This window comes from Martes martes, assembly GCF_963455335.1.
Source record: "Martes martes genome assembly, chromosome: 9".
NCBI classification, from domain to species: Eukaryota; Metazoa; Chordata; class Mammalia; order Carnivora; family Mustelidae; genus Martes; species Martes martes.
Window position 1 is genome coordinate 52,827,204 of NC_137896.1, and position 11,996 is coordinate 52,839,199.

An 11,996-nucleotide genomic window follows, 5' to 3' on the forward strand; every position below is an offset into this window, starting at 1 on the left:
GTGAGGCAGACACTTGTAGGGTTGTGGGATCAAAACCAGGCATCTGGACCCCCAAATATGCACCATGAATGATCAGTGGATTGAACACATAACTTTACTTGGCCATATGTAGGGTTATTTCTAAATGTGTGTAGATTGTTATGCTTAATTCAACATTAACAAAAAAAATTATTGAATAATCTCATAATTTTTCACCATTATGTTTTCCCTCAATCAACAGATAATAAAAGTATCATGGCTCTAATCATGTGTGAATCTGAAAAAGTGTTGAAAGAAAGGAGGACTCCTGAGTCTCTGTAAAGATTGGAAACTGTGATGTTTGCCACCTTGGTTTCTCACTCTGCATCTGCACAGGCATGTGTAGGGGAGAGAGATTCCTGAGGCTCCAAGGTGGATCTGGCTGCTTCTGCATAACAGAGAAAGCAGGTTGAGGACAGAAAGCTGGAAGGAATCTTCAGGGAAGAGGAATCTCAGGGTATAGGGCAGTAACCCTGGTTCTGTCTTACTGGAGGTCTTTATGTTCACGAACATTTCTCACACCTGATCCTCAATGCTCTATGCTCCTATAATGAAGAGAGCTTACCTTTCACCTTTCACTATGGAGAATTCTGGTTTAAAATGAAACCAGATTGGCTTAATGCCATTTGGAAGTAACACATCTCTTGTCTTCTCTTTTTGAAGAAACATCTTGGTCAGGGGAGAAATTGACAAGGTATGAAGTACAGGGAATCTGAAACATGAAGAGAGCACCAGGGAGGAAAGTTATAGGAAGGGAGGAAAGTCATTTGCATAGGAGGTTTGATTGCTCTGTGTCAACATAGAATGGAGGGGAGGAGGCAGGAGCTTGTCTGTAAGATGTTGCCACTGAGGAAATTAATAAAGGGAAACTAACTAAAGTGGAACCCTGATGCTGGAAGGGGAGACTGGAACAGGTAACCCTGCCTCTCAATACCAATTATAGGCACAATTGTCAACTACAGACCCAATAGAAGAATCCTCAATGGGAAAGAATCATCAATTACAAGCCTCAGCAGGAACAGGTATACATTGTATCTCTTATAAGAAATTGACTATTCCTATAACTCAGTCCATGAGAAACTGTCATCAGCCCGAAATCTTGCTTTTTTCAATGGACTTTCATTCAAAAGAATCCCTCCCAACTTCCTCCTTCTCTATAAAATTGGACTTGTCTATGGTTTTGCCATAGCTTGCTTATCTTTAATTACAATTCTCAAATAAACATATTTTCTGGTAAAATAACTCACTCTTCCATTTTTTAGGTGAACACCACCCAGCATAATAGGAAAGTGAGGAATGGTGGATGGATGTGAAGGCAGGCATTCATTACGCAAGGAAAGCTTGATTGCCCAAACATGAATGTTTGAAGCAGTGGTTGGCTCTGGAGCTCCAATGTGGCTGTAACATTTAATGCAGAAGTAGAGAGGCATGAAGATATGTGAAATTATCTGTGGGCTTCAGATCATGATCCAAGATATCCGTTTTTGGAGATCAATGGTATTTGTCACCAAGTAATCTCTTAAGGATGGGGCTCCAAACACTATGAGGGGTGGATACAAGACTACAGTATCACAGAAATGAAAACCAAGTGATGTCACAGATCCAAGTGGTTACAGGTGGGAAATGCAGCAGAAAAGACCCCTTAAGGTCTAATATGGGAACTCATACTACTCATTACTGCAATATTAAGGTCTTGGATCAAAGATCAGAACTAAGCCTTGGAAGGCTACTGAGAAGTGTACAGGATGTAGACAGATGCAGCTTAAATATAGTCAGTTACTTCCCAACTTGCATCTGAGTATGATTATAATGCTCACTCCACCTTAGGAAAATTAACGAAGGAGGGCTTTAGGCAGAGTGGTTGGTAGTGATACCTTTAAGAGAAGGAAGTCCTCTGAACCTCCACCCAACCTATGGGGAGATGACCAGATGTGGTCTGCATCCTTCAGTGTCCTTAACCTAGAAAATGGAGCCAGCATGTATCCTTCTATAAGTTGCGGGAGTTTTGCAATGAATCTAGGGACCAATATCACGACTGCACATAAAATGTTTCTTTGCTGTGGTTGCTTTCCTTGGTGCATAATGGCTCTCAGAAAGCTCATGGAAAGGAGGGCGCAGTCAGATCACACTAGGATTTAGGCATTCCTGGTTCTTTTCAACAAAATGTCATCACCAAACTACTTCTGATTACTATCTCAACTGTAAAATTTACTACAGATGGGGGATTAGGGGAGCAGGATCATCTGCAGCATTTCCTGACATGAGAGAAAAAGAAGTGAGAGGGACAGACAGCAGGATGGATCTCGTTTTCCTCTAGTGTTTGGAATGGCCCCAAGGGAAGAGTTTCATCCATCCTGGCAGAATAAAAAGCATAAGAAGTAGAAAGAGAAGTAGAAGAGGACTTTCAAGGTTAAACCCTAGAACACTGAGATTGAAAACTCACCCTAACGGGTTACTCTCCCTCCTTCCTGTGGGTGGATTCCTACTGAGAGGTAGGGCAGGGTGACAAATATGGAAGATTGGAGTTGCATGGGGGCAGAGACTTGGCCAATCTTGTTCAGTTGTTCTATCACAAGAGCCAAACACAGATTTTGACACATTGGAGGCCCATAATGAGTATTTGGTTACATTTTGAATGAACGATCTCTTTCTTCTAAAGGCTGACAGGAGCATGTGTAGACAGATTTACTTACTTGAGTTTTACCAAAATGGCTTTTCTTCCACCCTTACTGACTCTGTCCGTTATCAGCATAAGGTTATCATTTGTAGTAGACCCAATAAAAAAGCATAGCTTAAGATCATTATCTATCTCTGGAGAAATTCTAAAAGAAGCCAATGAGAAATACTCTCCCCTTTTATACATAAGCAGATCTGTTGCCGCACTTCCTCAGGAAGCTAACAGGCATCAAAACCCATGTCATACTTGTCTTTTCCATGCAAGGTGTGTTTGTACAGTAATGCCCGCAGACACACGTTGAAAGCATTTTCATTGTATGGTATGAAATGTGCACCTTCTATTCATCATTCTGTTTGCGCGTGTGTGAGGAATGAATGAGACTCACGCCGTGTACCTCACGGAGCTCTAGGATGGAAGGAGGCATCTCTGGCACCAGTCCCAGGGGCTTTGTCACTGCTCATTTACTGGAGATTGCTTCCTCCTTGACTCTCTTCTCATTTATTCTTCTCATTTTTCCTCTCATTTTCATGCTCTCCCTCTTTGCTTTAATTTTTCTTCTTCTTTATTCTATTTTCCTTTCCTTTTAAATTCAGGTCTATTCTGGAATACCCCAACTTCTGCTCCCCACCTCCAGAAACACCCACGTGGAGTTCAGCCATAGAGGAGGATGCTCCGCTTTACAGTTAGTATGCACCTGTTAAAGAAATCCTCTTTCCATGAAGGCAGGGGATTTTCTCCATGAGGTTATGCTAGTACAGCATTATGTGTTTATTATCTGATTCTTACCACTAGACTTACAGGCTACATGAGAGCAGTTTCTGGAACTGTGCCTAGCGTATACAGCCACTGAAAGAGTATTTGTGGAATAAATGAATAGATACTGAATGACCACACAGATAGGGGCGGGGAGTTTTACAGCTTGATGTAAACAGACGTGGCCTATCTGCATTTGTGCCATCTGTATACGATGATCACCAGCAGCTTTGCAAAGACTCCACTGACATTCAAGAAAGCAAACCCCTCACATTCTTTTCTTCTCCATCCCTAAGGGCTTGCTCAGATTTCTCCAAATCCACCATTTGTGTTGTGCCAGGCCATGACTGTTTATCTCTGGGATGAATACTTAATGCAAATGGCAAGCCATCCTGAGAGAGGCTGGCATCCGTACCCACTGAGAAGGCCAGCGAGCAGTGTGTGAAGCGCTGATGTCAAAGGCCATTAACACAAATGAAAATTAGCATTTTTCATCAAGGTCTAATAGTGTGCCACCAAACAGGCCAACCACTGTGCCACCTGTTTATAGAAACACAGTGCTAATCAGTCAGTAAAATCCTGTAATATCTGTGCTTCTGCATATTTGCTTTTCAGCCTTTTGAGAGCATTAGATTAGTCTCAATTAGTAAAGCTAATGCGTGCAGAAATATTGAACATTTTAATTTAATGGAAAACACCCTGCTGGGTGAGAAGTATAATTTCTATCTGGAGCTGTAGGCTCTAGGTCTTGAAAGGTTAATCACAGGTTTATTGCAATCCAAGACACTGATGTTGACTTTTTTTTTTTGCATTTCTTACAAATCATTAAAAATCTTGATATTTATTTCTCCAGTGATGAAACGCTATCAAGAAGGTAATGATCTAATGTGTGCATTTGAATTTTATCTTATCTCCTGTTGAAGCAACAAAAGGGAAGTTGCTGCATCTTGAGTGTTCTCTATCACGTAAATAGTTTCCATACAAATAAAATAGTAAAATATAACCAAGCAACAATGATGAAACAGTCGCTCCTATTCCTCGTGATAGCCTGTACATTCTTGGCTTTTTCATTGCTACTGTTAGCTCTGTTTTATTACTGTGCCTGAGGCCTGATTTCCAATGGGAAACCTTGTGTAATGGAATGCCAGCGGGATTCTAGCTCCCTGTGATTTACATTCTGGCTTTACTCTTGATAACAGAGAGAACTAGACACACGTAATGAGAAAATACATTTTATTTACTGGCTGGTGTTTATATATGGAGTATTGGAGGGGTTTAGATTTTTAGCCATAATTAACCTTTCTGGAGTTGATGATGGACAATTTCTAACCTTTTGTGACAACAAGAGGTAGGCAGGTGGGATGTGGCAGGTAGAAATGCATAAAAAGCTTGTAACTGTCAAGAGATAGTACCTCAGTAATCAAATACAAGAGAAATTAAATGTTGTAAAATGAAAGTAATCATTTATTCTCACCCATATGATTGTGAAGTTCACAATAACACTTTGTTGTGTCTATGAAAAAAAGATATCAAATAAAAATAAGAAAAAGATCTGATCCTGGGGCTCGGGGGAGCGAAGGATAGAGAGGAAAGGAACTGGACTGTGCCCTGTGGGGATTCCTCATCTAAAAATAAGGAAGTCTGAATGTCTTGACACTCGTCTCTGGTGGTGGTTGGACAATGGGGAGCAGCAGCAGGAAACAACAGCAGGGAGAAGGATGACCAGCAAGCCCACAGCGCAGACACTGAAATCCCTTCCCACACCATTCCTCAGAGGAACCACCTGGCCATACGGCTTTAGACCCCACCCTTTTGTGGATGGACACACACTTCAATTATGGAATTTACTTCCCTATCATAGTCTCCTGTTAGAAACACTATTCTCACATTAAAAGGAATCCTTATTCATTGTCATGCTACATTACATCTGACCAAGGGATGCACTTTATGACAAAGAAAGTGTAACATGGGCTCCCAACCATGGGATTCACTGGTTCTTACCAGGATCCTTGCTATGGTCCAAATGTCAGAGTGCCCTGTCTCCCAAATTCAAATGTTGAAACTATAATCCCCAAGTAACAGCACTGGGAAGTGGGATCTTTGGGAGGTAATTCAATCATGAGGGTAGAGCCATTATGATGGGATTAATGCCTTAGAAGGAAGACACAGGAGAGAGCTTGTTTTCTGTCTCTGGTCTCTGCTATGTGAGGACAGTGAGAAGAAGACCATGGATAAGCCAGGAAGAGAGCTCTCCCCAGGAATTGAATTGGCCAACACCTAGACAGATCTATGAGAAATAAATTTTTGTTGTTTAAGTCACTGAGGATATGGCATTTGTACAGCAATCTTAGTTGACTCTTAGGCTCCAAGAAATCTTTGGCTATTTAGGCTCCTTTGTGGCTCCATATGAATTTTAAGAGTGTTTTTTTCTACATCTATAAAAAAATGCCATTGGTATCTTGACAGGGATTACCCTCACTCTGTAGATGAATTTCAGCAGTATTGACATTTTAACAATATTAATTCTTCCAATTCATGATCTCAGTAGACTTTCCATTTATTTGTGTTCCTTGATTTTCATCAAGCTCTTATAGTTTTTAGCATGGAGATCTTTTACATCCTTGATTAAATTTATTCCTAAGCATCCTATTGTTTTTGATGCTGTTGTAAAGACCAATTCCTTTACTGTTTTTTCAAAAATTTCATTGTTAATGTATAGAAATGTTATTGATTTTTGTATATCAGTTTTGTAATCTCTGACTTTACTGAATTCACTGATTAGATATAACAGCTTTTGGGTTGAGTCTTTAGGATTTTCCCATATAAAATTATGTCATAGAGATAACTTCACTCCTTCCTTTCCTGTTCTGATGCCTTTAATTAATTTATTTCTCATCTGATTGAATATGGTGTTACACATACAATTTCTGCAATGGTTTAAAATTCCCTAAAGTATATTTTTCTGTGCAGAGGAATGTAACAATTATAAAGACAATCACTTTAATTAATCCACAGGAAGAAACTTAGTAGTGCTGGACATAATCTACAACTTTGAGAAACTCAATGTACAATTTTTCTGTAAATGTATCTAATACTGATATTGTTCATGAGAAACTTACAGACCAGTATAGGATACAGACAGGCAAGCAGATAAACTGTGTTCATACACAAACAAAATTACATTAAAAATAAATCATAAATATAAATGAGAAATTAATTATGCCTGGGAGATTGAGGTAATGTTTTAGCAAAGTTTAAGGTAAGAGTACATTCTCTGGCAAAGAGCAGAGAAGGACAAGACACCCCTGGACAAGGGAATAACATATGAAAGACACAGAGGCACAGAAGAGCAGGCTGTTTGGGGAATTACCAATTCTTTAGGTTTTCTGCTTAGTAAAGTTTGAGGAAGGAAATGATGAGGAGGACATGAAGTGGCAGAATTTCTGGAATAAGTAGAAAACTTGGGTGTTTATTCTCAAGATTTGGAGCTTTTGGACAGATTGATCAGATTAGTGACATAATCCGATATGAATTTTTGAAAGCTATCTCTTGAGGGTCCTAATGTATGGGTCTGAGAAAGTTGAAACTGGAGAAAATGACCCAGGTGTGTGATGGTAAGAAGTGGAATTAAATCAGTGGCAGGGGGACTGGAGAAGCAAGGACAGCTGAGAAACTTAGGACAGAAAGACAGGAAGGGCTTGGTGGCTGCAGGTGTGGGATGATGACCCCAAGGCTCTGACTTGGGTGCTTGCATGGATGTTGGTGCCACAAAATAGGAAAGGATATCCAAGAAGAGTATGTTTGAGTAGGAGAAGTTACATGAAGTCTTCTGCTTTCAATAGGAAATATTTGAGATGCTGTGGGAGTTATCAGTGGAAATGGAACTACCAAGGAGACAGCTGGATTAAAAATAAGGATTTGAGGAATTTTGTAGTATAGCTGGTTGTTAAAACCAAAAAAGTGAATACAGTGACCTAGTGAAGCTATGTACAAGGGAAAAGGCCAATGACAGAATCCTGTGTTTAAGAGTGGGAGACAAAGGGACTCAAGCAAATATAGGATGGACACAAAACTAGAAAGAGAGCCAGAAAACAGTGCTGTCATGGAGTGCAAAGGAGGAGGTCACTCAGAACTGGGTTGGGGTGCCACAAAAAGATATCCCCGAAAAAGACCAAAGAAGGCAAAGATTGGAAGTATGATGAGACCTGGTTGAAAGGAGCTACGGGTGGCCTTCCTAAGAGGTGTTTTCAGGGCATGACATTGCATGGCACTTTCAGGCATGAAGAGTTAATGAAGCAGAGCCAGGATAAGCTAGTACTTTGGGAGGCTTTGATGAGGAGGCCAGGAGAGAACAGGCCCCTATTCCCACGAACACCACCAGACACAGTGCCAGTTACCTCCACAAAGACCATGGTACTAACCTCCTGCTTCTGCTCTCCCTGTCCCCTCCTCCCACCCTGTATGACAGCATCACACTGTTATTTGTAAAGTAAGCAGGTAATTGTCCTGCTTCAAACCTTCACAAAGTACATTCATTCTTGGAGGAGTTGGGCCAAAGTCTTCAGCTTCTCACTGAACTTAGCTGCACTCCACTTCTCTAGATTTTTGGTAACTTCTCCCTTCTGTAAGCATGTGAGGTCATGAAGGAGGTCTCCTTTCCATTCTCTGATCAGTTGGCACCCCCTTCCCTCTGCACCCACATTGTATCATTCCTTCCATTGGGCATTTCAAAGAACTTCCTGACAACCTGTCCCATATTACCTTCTCTTTCCTCTCTCCAGAGCTGAGAATGGCCCCATTGAAAGCTGTTACTTAATCCTGTCCTTAAGGGGAATTTCCAGAACATTGATTTAGAAGTGAAATGAGTGTACAACAAATCCACTTGATTTTATAGTCGGTTCTGCTCTAATAAAATGTATGCACTTCAAAAAACAACATTGCCATGGATAACCACACAACAAATACCACAGGATTTATGGGAATAATGGGGTTAGGGATATAACACTCAAAACCGTCATCTCAAAAGGGTAGGGGGAAAAAGTAGGACTCTAATAAAAATAGTAGAGCCATTTTGTACATGTTCAGTGGTCAAGAAAAACATATAAACCACAATAAATATGGCATTATGCCTTGAAAAAGTCCCAGGCCAAGGTAGATGGGAGTGTAGTTTTGTGAGTAGGAACAGGAGAGTGATGGGGTAGAATAAGGGTGATAGGAGATGAGATGGAAAATTGTAACACAATGTGGACACATGGTGAGCAGAGGGCATCTGAGGCATGTATATGTATGCATTGTGTATCTTCCATTGTGGCTCCTTTCAGTTGGGGGCAGTTTTTGTATAAGCAAAAACAAAACTTGTCTTGTGCTGGGTTCCCTGATGTATCAGTCACAATGGAATAAACTTGTGTTTTCAAAAACCTGAGTTACAACAGAACTGACTGTAATTTTTCTCAGACCCCTGCCACCATCTTGGTTACTAAGGTTCTGCCTTGTTCCTTGATACATCCTCCAATTTACACATTTTGGATATACCATGTGACTGTCTCGATCAGCTACCCACTACCTGAACCTGCTGTGTGTTTCTGAGCTTCTGTTCTGTGCCTGGGACCCTAACTCTTCCTTCTGGGGTCTGTGATTATCATTGCCCACCTGCCTGTCTGCTTGAGTCTACAAATACCGCCTCCATCTTCCAGCTTGCTCTTTCTTACTGGATCTTCTTGTAGAGAGGACCATCTGTCTGGATAAAACGTGGCTCTCAATATTTTTTCAAATTAGAGTCTGATGAGGTGCTTTGAAAAATCCCAGGGCTCACTTGGTATCCCAGACCAATTAATCAGAATTTCTGGTGAAGAGGTTCAAGATCAGGATTTTTTTTTAAAGACATAAAATTTATTAACATCTAAAAGCAAAGGAACAGCAAAGAGCTACTGAATGTGGGATAGTTCCTTATTTATAAGTTTTAGTGCAGGAAGTATTTTTTAAATTTTTATTTATTTATTTGTCAGAGAGAGAAAGAATGCACAGCAGAGGGACCACGAGGCAGAGGGAGAAGCAGGCTCCCTGCTGAGCAAGGATCCTGACGCAGGGACTTGATCCCAGGACTCGGGGATCATGACCCTCTGAGCTGAAGGCAGACACTCAACTGACTGAGTCACCCAGGTATCCTAGGAGGTATGTTTTAATCACCATTTCCAATAATCTGAGGAGTACAATTTTTTTTTTTTCTAGAAACAGCAGTATTTCACTGTCTGGGTAGAAGTCCACTGGAAACATTGAGTGACTGCTCCACTTAGAAACAGATAAACAAATACCTTAAACAAATATAAAAAAAAGGGTAACTGCTACTTGAACGTGAATTGTCCCAAAATTATTCTTGTGCCTTATTCAGACAATTGCTTAGAAAGTGTAGCCCCCTCCAAAAGCAATGCATGAATAGGTTTTCATTCAAGGACATGCTCTCAAGTGAGTTTTATTTTTTTATTTTTCAAGATTTATTTATTTATTCTGGAGAAAGGGAAAGTGCACAAGGCCAGAAAGGAGGGGCAGAGGCAGAAGGAGAGAAGCTCAAGCAGACACCCTGCGGAGCACGGATTCTGGAGGCAGGGTTGAGACCCAGGACGCAGAGATCGTGACCTGATCATGATGACAACTGTATTTGATCTGCTGGACACCATGAGGTGCTCTGGATTTTTAGGAAGCAGGATCACACTCTTGACAGTAGTATTTGTTCTTGCAGTCCTGCCCAGGGATTTAAAGGTATTTGAACATTCTATGGTCTTCATATTCCCGATCCTCACAGTGCTATCTGTGGATGCCCCCCAAAAATAATGTCTATCTTGTCTAAATCTTGCTTCATTGATGAAGGAGGAATGGTCATGAAACTCCTTCAGGGTTTTCCCAAATTTTAAACCATGAATTTTAATTGTCTGATAAAAGAAGCACTAAGGATCTGACAGCTCTCTTTAGAATAGCTTAGACAGGGGACACCTTATCTGTGGGCCCTTACAAACCTCCTTAAACACTGTTCACACTAAATCTTCCTTACTGTGATCTCTCCCTCTTGGGCCCCAACTGGTAACACTTCAGCATTGTTGCTGAAGCACATGCAGAGGACAGCATCACCATCATCATAAAGTCATCCTTGGCCTGCTACTTGAGATCCTTACTGATTTTTCCAGTAGTAAATTTCCAGACTTCAGTGAATCCAACAACAGACCCAGTGATGAAATACCATTTGGGGAAAATTGAGCACACTTCACATGTGATTTCTGACCAGAATTAACATGCCTGTTCAGTTGTGTAGGAAACTTCTTCTTCCACATCTTTGACAGCTACTTTTCCTCAGGACAAATTCATGTTCATACCAGGAGCAAGTAGTCCTGGGTGCAGCTGCCACTTCAGTGCCTGTCCCACCGATGCCGTGAGATGGGATGGACGCCCCACACTGACTTTCCCAGCTAAGGCCCGGGCAATGGCTGCTCTTGACTACTTCTACCTGGGTATTTCTCATGAGAATCAAAATAAGACCTGGCTAAGAGGTTCTCCAAATGGCATACTGCTCTGGCTGTGTTTGTTTTAACACGATCCTGTCTCGGGAGTGACCTGGCAGCTCCCAGTTCATGCAGCTGTATCCATTCCAGAACCATCCATTCATAGAAGTCAATGAGGATTTTGTCTGGCAATGTCAGAGACTGGATAGCCTGAAAACACTATCCCAATGGCTACTGTTAATGCCAGCCACTCTCAGTGCTGTCCACTGTATTCAGAAACACAGAAGTCTGTTCCTGTAAGGTAGCTAATGCCTGAAGTCAACTGTTCTCCTTCAGATACTGCATGAGAAGGTGGATTACATCCAAGGACTTGGGTTCCAATGACATAGTGTTACCTTCATGGGTGCAGAACTCACTCCACTTTTCAAGACCAGGATTTTTGAACATCCTACTGTGCAGTCCAGTTCGAAAACTACTGGACTAGAGTGATGTTGCTTAGACTTTTATGTTTGTAAGGGTCACCTTGTATTTTGTTAGGTTTGGGATGGGGTCTGACATTCTCCACTCTGACAGTTTCCCAGGTTTTCTACTGGTCCAAGGGCCACACTTTGAAAAACAGGGTCTACTAGGCAATCACGCAATGTCTTCCACCTTCTGTATCCACAGGGTGCCATGTTTTATTTGGTTTAAAGAGTTTCTTCCCTGTTACCTGCCCCAGTAGGTGGCTGTGATTGGTGCATCAGGCCCTAGCTTCTCCGAATGTGGTCCTCAAGCTAAAGTCGTGTCCCACATATTTGTCCTCATTTGGTCTCCAGCTGAGGTGTCAGGTCTCTCTGGCATTCTGAAACACTGTCCAGGGAGGTAAGCTTATTTCTGACAAGCCAGCAAGAGCGTTAGAGCTGGAATGCCCTATTATTGCTGCTACAGAAAATCAGTGCCTTTTTCTCGTAGTCGCTATAGCCATGAAGGTTGTCATAGAATTTTCTCGTGCCGGTAAAGGGACTTTACTGTTTTCTCTCATTCTGGGCACTGATCCAAGGTAAGCTTTTTCTGCCTTG

General features: G+C 41.4%; 1 pseudogene across 1 annotated transcript in view; it reads right to left on the reverse strand.

Annotated features, from left to right (window-relative positions):
• LOC308349088 (WD40 repeat-containing protein SMU1-like) overlaps positions 1-11,325 on the reverse strand; it is a 178,095-nt pseudogene extending 166,770 nt beyond the window's left edge. Inside the window, exons 1-3 of the transcript in view lie at positions 10,082-11,325; positions 2,712-2,840; positions 584-730 (exon numbers count right to left, since the gene is read on the reverse strand). The product of the transcript in view is annotated as a WD40 repeat-containing protein SMU1-like (transcript). The remainder of the gene's footprint in view (positions 1-583; positions 731-2,711; positions 2,841-10,081) is intronic.
• Between the last annotated feature and the right edge of the window lie 671 nt (positions 11,326-11,996).